Below are 6870 nucleotides of genomic sequence, written 5' to 3'. Positions count from 1 at the left end.
TATCATCGCTCCCCCCACGGTGAATAGAGGTGTGGTGTCCACCTTCACCGTTCTTGTCTCTGCCGGACGCCACCATGGACAGGCACTCCGGTCTTTCTCGCGTTGATCTTCGAGCCCATTTCGCATAAGTCGTCCATGAGCCGGTGTCAAGTTCTCCTGCAGCCCATCTCTGGTAAGGCCAGGAGCACAATGTCGTCTGCGTAGCCCAGTGCAGTGATAAGCCTGCCACCCAACCGATAGCCAACGTCCTCCGAGAGAATTCCTAGTGCTCTATCTACGACCAGATTGAACAGCAGGGGGCGACAACGGATCACCCTGTCTCACGCCACGGCGCCGATCTTGATGGCCGACACTTCCTAGCGCTGACCCCCTGCTAACTCGGTCAGCGCATTCGAATAGACACGCCCTTACGTACTCTCTAAACTCCCGAGGGATCCCAGGGCTCATCGAGAGTCGTATTGAATAGCAAGCGTGCCGCAACCGTACGAAAACTTTCGACAGTATCGACGCACGCCACATGCAGAGAAGACAGCAGCCGCCTCCGGGCGTTCCCAAAGCACGGATGAAAGGACTGGGACGTTCTCCACATACCCCGTCCACCGGCCGGAACCCCCTTTGGCGCCTGTCGGAAGATGTCCGAGGGCTGCCAATCTCTTTGCCAATATCTTGTGGAAGTGTCTTATTATAACGGATCTTATGCTGAGAGGGTCGGTACTACTACTCCGTCGACCTGGCCGATCGGACATACCCCCTTCGTAAGGAATACCGTTCTGGTTGTGGCGATTGATGAGGGGATCGTCTCTGCCAGGAGCAGCAGATTGAACAGAAGCGCACGAAGAATCGCAGGAACAGCGTTCCACATCCTCGGCGTAATCTGGTCCAATCCGGGCGCAGTGCCAGTCCTTACGGAAATCCTGTTCACCTCTGCAGGTGTTATAGGATCCCAGAGCAAGGGTCTTATCCGCCACAGGAACTGGATCCGTGGCAGCGCCATCGCCGAGACCTTCGAGGTGAATCCCTCTCGGGCCCGACGTACGGCCCCGGCCAGCACTCGCAGCCTGTGCCGCCTCCCCAAACGACTCACGCAAGTCCGTCATGTCTCCATCCGCACCGCTGGAGGCCTCCATAATGGGGCGCCAGCAGTTAAGGAATTCGACAGCAGACGGCCTCTCGCGCACCGAGTCGCCCTCGAGGATACGCGACAAACAGGACTTCTTGTTCTTTCTGTAGAGGGATTGCACAATTGCATACTCCCTCTTTCTCTTCTGCTCCTGTGCTCTCTCGTTTAACTGGAGGACAGTGCTTCTTTGCCGAAACGCGTTGCGGAGGGCGCACTTGTAGCGGCCGAGGGAAGATCATGCCCAGCCATCTTCGATAGCCAAGACGTCGACCCTCCCCGCCGTCAGAGCATCTCTTGCCGTGCCAGCAAGAGTATCAGCCTCGTAGCTACGGAACGCCGCATTCTGCTCTACGAGTGATTGTATCTGTCCCGCAGCCTCTGAGAACTTTGTTCAGGGGGAGGCTGATGTGCCGCTTTGATCGTCAGTACTAGCCTCAATGGCCGCAGAAATGGTGTCGGCTCGTGTCATCACAACGCACCATCCCTATCGCCCTCATCGATCACAATCGCAGCGACGCGATTGGATCTCTTGGCAGAAGTCTCTAACCATCACACTCGGTAAGGCTCCTGTCGCCGTTTACCCTTGATGGCTTCGAGACTCCTATTGGGGAACCTTGTCTCCAGATACTGGTTAAGAAGTCATAGTTACTCCCGCCGTTTATCCCGCGCTTGCTTGAATTTCTTCACGTTGACATTCAGAGCACTGGGCAGAAATCACATTGCGTCAACACCCGCGAGGGCCATCGCAATGCTTTGTTTTAATTAGACAGTCGGATTCCCCTAGTCCGTGCCAGTTCTGAGCTGAGCGTTGAATGGCGGGCCGAAGAGGACGACCACGACGGCTCGCGCCGCCACGGAAGCCTCGCAGCAAGGAAGATCCGCGGGAGGCCAAGGCACGGGACCGAGCTCGGATCCCGGGACCGGCGCGAGAACGCCGACCGTTCACCTCGCCCAGGCCCGGCACGTCAGCCAGACCCGCTTCCCGACCAAGCCCGACACGCCCCGCTCCTCAGAGCCAATCCTTATTCCGAAGTTACGGATCCAATTTGCCGACTTCCTTACCTACATTATTCTAATCGACTAGAGGCTCTTTAACCTTGGAGACCTGCTGCGGATATGGGTACGAACCCGGCGCGACACCTCCACGTGGGCCCTCTCCTGGATTTTCAAGGTCCGAGGGGAAGATCCGGACACCCGCCGCAACTGCGGTGCTCTTCGCGTTCCAAACCCTATCTCCCTGCTAGAGGTTTCCAGGGAACTCGAACGCTTATACAGAAAAGAAAACCTCTTCCCTGATCTCCCGACGGCGTCTCAGGTCATTTTGGGTTACCCCCGACGAACACTCTTACAGGGCCCGAATTGTATGCGGTTCCGCTGCCGGGTTCCGGAATAGGAACCGGAAATTCCCTTCGTCGCCCGACGGGCGTGTGTCCTTCGTATAATATTTATTATTATTTCTCGACACTGCGAGTATATTGTACGCCGTCATTGACATAGGATTTTCTCCTAGGGCTTAGGATCGACTGACTCGTGTGCAACGGCTGTTCACACGAAACCCTTCTCCACGTCAGTCCTCCAGGGCCTCGCGGGAGTATTTGCTACTACCACCAGATCTGCACCGACGGCGGCTCCAGGCAGGCTCGCGCCCAGACCCTTCTGCGCTCACCGTCGCGACCCTCCTACTCGTCAGGGCTTCGTGACGACGCGGAGAAGACTAACGCCCGCTCCCGGTTGCCGCCCCACTTGGCCGCTGACGGCAGAGTATAGGCTCGACGCTTCAGCGCCATCCATTTTCAGGGCTAGTTGCTTCGGCCGGTGAGTTGTACACACTCCTTAGCGGATTCCGACTTCCCATGGCCACCGTCCTGCTGTCTTAAGCAACCAACGGCCATTTCATGGTGTTCCGATGAGCGTCGAGTTGGGCGCCTTAACTCTGCGTTTGGTTCACATCCACGAGCGCCAGTTCTGCTTACCAAAAATGGCCGCACGTGGCACTCTGATGCCGAAGATGTTCGTGGCTTCATAATTCAAGAAAGCCCAGAGATCGCACCCATTTAAAGTTTGAAGAATAGGTTTGAGGTCGTTTCGGCCCCAAGGCCTCTAATCATTCGCTTTAACCAGATGAGACTCGCGCGCGTTCCGTGCGGAACGCGCCGAGGTTTTGTCGCGTGGCCTTTTACCGGCGACACGCGACGACCCGCAACCTCGGGCCGTAGACCGACACCCAGCGGGTCGCGACGTTCTAACTACTTGGGGAGAATTGCACGACTACTAGCGCCGGACATCGGCGCAGGTATCGTTGCCCGCGCGCGAGCCGCCAGACTCCTCCGCGGGACATCGCCGACCGACGCGAATCCAGCTCCGTGACGAGTAATCTCCGTGTCGATCTTTTGGGGTTTCTTAGGGTTTACCTACCCCTGAACGGTTTCACGTACTCTTGAACTCTCTCCTTCAAAGTTTCTTTTCAACTTTCCCTAACGGTACTTGTTTCGCTATCGGGTCTCGTGGTCCGTATTTAGCCTTAGATGGAGTTTACCACCCACTTAGAGCTGCACTCTCAAGCAACCCGACTCTAAGGAGAGATCCTCCGAGGCGCGCACCGGTCGCTACGGGCCTGGCACCCTCTACGGGTAATGGCCCCATTCAAGATGGACTTTGACGCGACGCGGCACCGTCGGGATAAGGGACGCTCCCAAACACCACCTTTCCCCTCCCCGGCGGGCTGGAACCGCTGTGATCGGTGCTGGGCTCTTTCCTGTTCGCGTTCGCCGCCGCTATAGGAATCCTGGTTAGTTTCTTTTTCCCTCCGCTTAATAATATCTTAAATTCAGCGGGTAATCTCGCCTGCTCTGAGGTCGTCGCATAGTGAGTTTTCGTAGCCGTTTGCCTCCTCCGCGTCGCTCATCGTCGTCCTCTCCTCTATAATATATATTATAAGAGTGAGAGAGAGAGAGCGTCGAACCGAGAGAGCAGCAGCGGCACAACGACATACGCGAAAGGCCAATCGCCGGGGCGCAAAACTAACCGCACACAACCCTCGTTGGTGTGAAATGGGACGATATATCGCGGGCTGTTCGAGATTCCTCTCGGCTTCTCCCTTTTCTCTTTTATTATACTAAATGCTGGCGGAATCGATTCGACAGTACACGCCGCGGCGCGCCGGTCCCCTTTTTTCCTTTACAAAATTTCGTGGGACTCGTACCCGCGGTCGTCTCGCGATTCAAAACCCTTCTCCAGTAACGAGGAAGCTTACGAAATGCTCTCTTCTCGCCGGACACGACGCCCGTATATTTCCTCCGTTAAAAACCGTGATGTGTGCGGGCAAGGGCGCTGGCCTCCGGCATAAGGACGCTCGAGCGCTATCGAAACCGAGAGACTCGGCAGAGTGCGTAGCAGTCCGGTCAGTCTGTGTTATGTACGGAGAGGAGAGACGGTGAGACAAGCGCTACTACTTTCGGTAGACAACGACTCACGAGCCCGCTCTAGGGAAAGCGAGCGGTGCCATTCACCGTCCTTACCCTTTTTTTGGCCGTTTTGTTGCTGCTCACCTTCGCGCGCGGCTCTTACTCTCATCATTGTGAGGAGATGAGAAAAGGGTAGAGAGAGTAAGGATGAGAATTCATGGGGGTAGGACATTGGTGACATAGGAGTAAGCAGAAGGTTGTAGAAGGTAGGAGGTGTAGTATGAGATAGGGAGAGGAAGAGGGGGTTGAGCTTGATGGGGTGAAGTTGAAGGGGCTGATACGGAAGTTGGGGGCTCGGTGTTGAGTCGTAAAGATGGCGTAGGTGGTTGGTAGGAGAGTAAGGTGGAGGGGAGGATCAGGGGTGAGGGGGATGACGTGTGGTTGGGGGGGGGGTGTCGGAAGCTGAGGGGGTGTGAGAGGCTGGCTGGGGCAAAGGGGTTGAAGAGAGAGAGATAGGAGAAGTTGAGAACGTAGGGTGGGAAGGGGAGAATGAGGAGGTAGTGCAAAATAACAGGGGAGGTGCGGGCGGGGGTAGTTCGTGACGGTTGATAGAGAGATAGCGGGTGGGTGTTACTGCAGGGGGGAGGGGCGGAGACGCGGTGGGGGGTATAGAGAAGAAGGGAGGGAGTTTTCGGGAGACGTGTGGGACTAAGAGGGGGGGTGTGCGGGGGGTGATTGGCTGGAGCGAATGAAGGGCCGTTAGTGCAGGGGCGTGGGGCAGGGGTGGAAGAGAGTTGGGGGGGGGAGGTTGTGATGGGAGTGGAAGAATAGGGTGAAATAGGACCCAAGGCAGGCGGAAAGGTAGTGGAGGGTGCAGGGGAGTGAATGGGTTCGTGCTGTGGGGGTAGAGATGCGGAAGTTGAAGGTAATAGCGTGTAGGACGTAACGGAGAGATATGGTATTGTATTTCTGGGTAGGGTGATGGGTTCCTAGACAACCCGAAAGTGTTAGGGGAGACAGATGACATTTAATGATTGGTCTTAAGATGAGGAGCGGGGGGTAAAATTGGCGGTAGGCGTGGGACGCTTGCGATATAGAGGTAGTGGGATGGATCAGAAGGAATGGTGAAGGAGTGGGGGTGGGTGTGGGGGTTGCTGGGTAGGAGAGTGGGGGGGGAAGGGGCGTGTGGGAGGAGGAGGGAAGGGTGGAGGGAACGAGGGCGGGTAAGGCTTTGGGCTCAGTGCGGAGGTGATGTAGAGTCAGGCTAGTTAGGATGTGCAAGTGGTGAGCATTGGGAAGGAAGGGAGCGATGGGGGGGAGGGTGATAGCTTATAGAATCAGGGAGGAGCATGTGGGGAGGTGTGGGACGGAACTCGTGTGAGTTTGTAATGGAAGAGGTGGTTCTAACGGGGGAAAGGGTGGGGCAGCAGGGGGGGGGTAGGGGTTCTCCTTCTCCTTCTCCTCGCTCTCGCGTACACACACGACTTGGATTACACAAACACGCTCCCCCTCTTAATTCGCGCAGCATTCTCTGGGCGCGCGTTCGCCAACGTTTTACACGCTTGTGCGCTTCTCTTCCTCCTCATATTATTATTATTATTTCGGTGTGTCATTTCAGACGACGCCAGGATTTGCACCGCGGCCGGTCGGCGCGGCACAGACACCTCGGGCGAACGTCCAACGATCGCTCGTACGCCCATTGTAAGCGTTGCACAGGGCACAGGCGACGCGCGCGCCATTTCTCTGGTCGCCCGCGTCGTGGCCGTGCGCGCTTTTCGGGCGCAAGCAGTTTAGGGGTACTAAAACGACCCTCAGCCAGGCGTGGTCCGGGAATTGTATCCGTGGACCGCAATGTGCGTTCGAAATGTCGATGTTCATGTGTCCTGCAGTTCACAAGTTGACGCGCAATTAGCTGCGTTCTTCATCGACCCACGAGCCAGATGATATCCACCGTTCAGGGTAATCGTTCGAAATTTTTGCGTTCGCGAAGAAACGCGCTTCTCGTTCAACCATCGTGGTTCTCTTCTCTCGACGAGAGAGAGAGAATAATCGTGGTGGCTCTTCGATCAGCCTGTCCGCGCGCGTCCGAGGACGCGCGCGGACCGCCGCCTCCCGCCAGGAAGGCTACGGCCAAAGATAGAGTTGTGTGTTTCTCGTTCGGAGCGTCTCTCCCGCAACGGGAGAGCCGGGGCGGAAGCTCTTGAAGAACCGTCGGACCGACCAGTTGACAGATTGGTCGAAATATCATCGATCCCTTCTTGTGTATATATATATATATATATATATATAATATATATGGGGGTCCTCTCGCTCGGCACTCGCGGTCGCACACCGTGTGTTCTCGGC

General features: G+C 56.4%; 1 non-coding gene and 1 pseudogene across 1 annotated transcript; both read right to left on the bottom strand.

The window, feature by feature from the left end:
- Positions 1 to 3978, bottom strand: LOC146724842 (large subunit ribosomal RNA; annotated as a pseudogene; the record flags this gene model as incomplete).
- A 2351-nt stretch (positions 3979 to 6329) lies between these two features.
- On the bottom strand, positions 6330 to 6486 carry LOC146724841 (5.8S ribosomal RNA). The gene has a single exon (XR_014926176.1). It is a non-coding gene; the product is annotated as a 5.8S ribosomal RNA (ribosomal RNA).
- Positions 6487 to 6870: the final 384 nt, after the last annotated feature.

This window comes from Nylanderia fulva, unplaced genomic scaffold, assembly GCF_048542155.1.
Source record: "Nylanderia fulva isolate GAGA-0341 unplaced genomic scaffold, ASM4854215v1 Scaffold1135, whole genome shotgun sequence".
Lineage (NCBI taxonomy): Eukaryota > Metazoa > Arthropoda > Insecta > Hymenoptera > Formicidae > Nylanderia > Nylanderia fulva.
Note: the sequence above shows the minus strand (reverse complement) of the source record. Positions and strands in the feature narration are given on the sequence as shown.